Here is a 1,363-nt window from a genome sequence, read left to right as displayed (position 1 = left end):
TTTATCGTGAAGTGAAGCACATGCATACTTCATTGAATTCCACCACAAAATATATTTGAGTTAGCAATCTTGAGTCCACAGTCCCCACTAAAGACACACTCAAAATATAACTGACTTATTTTTTCTATCCGATATTATCTGACTTCTATTTCTAAAGTTAAATTATAAAAATTTTAACTAACATTTTAAAATATATTTTTTTAGTTATATTAATATGAAAAAATATGTAAGTTATAGTACTTTTTATATAGTTTTAGAATATTTAATTTTTTGTTTAAAATATTAAATTAATGTGATCCAATTTAATTTTAAAAATTAATCAAATTAATTTTTGATAAACGCAACATGATAAACGCAACATGACAAACAATTTCGGACGGAGGGAGTACGTCTGTATGTGTACTCCTAAGTTATTTAGGGACCATACAAATTACTATTCCCTCCGTCCCAAATTTATATGATACCTTTTATATTTTAAGAGTCAAACAACTTAAGTTTAATTGAAATTTTACGTATAAAATCTTTAAATTTTTTAAATGAATTTATATATTTGTAAACTATGTAAAAATTACTATGAGTCACAATAATTGATAATTCAAAATGTTTAAAAGATCTATGAAAAATTTATGGTAAAAAATAGACTTGTTTGACTCTTGAAATTCGAAAGTTGACATATAAAATGGGATGGAGGGAGTATTATAGTAAAATCTCATTAAAAAATAATCGTTCTAGGATGATATTTTTTTTCGATTTTAACTTGGGCTAATGAAAAAAATTATTCATTTTTATAAGATAATATATTTTTAGAAGACTCCTATATAAATATATGATCCAAGTAAATAATAAATTAATATATTTTTAAAATTACAAATACATTCAAGGCAATTTATAAATCTATCGTGTTTTATTGTTTGTTATAATTTAAATCTAGTTAAAACTATCTCTATTTTTTCTTATTGTATCCAAACTTTTTGTATTGCCATGACTGCAGTTTTTTTTTGAATACGTGTGAAATAACCTTTTTTGTACTCACATAATATTTTATGTATTTGATCTGTTATTGTTAATTTTGTGACACTTTTTAAATAAAAAATTATTTTCAGTTGTGGTTTCGAGAAACTTTTTATGTTGCTTTTGTAGTTTAGTAAAAATATAGTGAATAATATGTAATTATTAAGAAATAATGAACATTGTGCATACTAAATTTATTTTTACAATTAATTATTGAATTCTTGAATTTATATAACAATAAATCATTACATCAAATATATTATAATGAATCATACACATATATATTATATTTTATGTATAATGAATTAATTTTTTTTATATGAATTCAACAAATATGATATATATATATATA

Source organism: Solanum pennellii, chromosome 6 (assembly GCF_001406875.1).
Source record: "Solanum pennellii chromosome 6, SPENNV200".
NCBI classification, from domain to species: Eukaryota; Viridiplantae; Streptophyta; class Magnoliopsida; order Solanales; family Solanaceae; genus Solanum; species Solanum pennellii.
Note: the sequence above shows the minus strand (reverse complement) of the source record.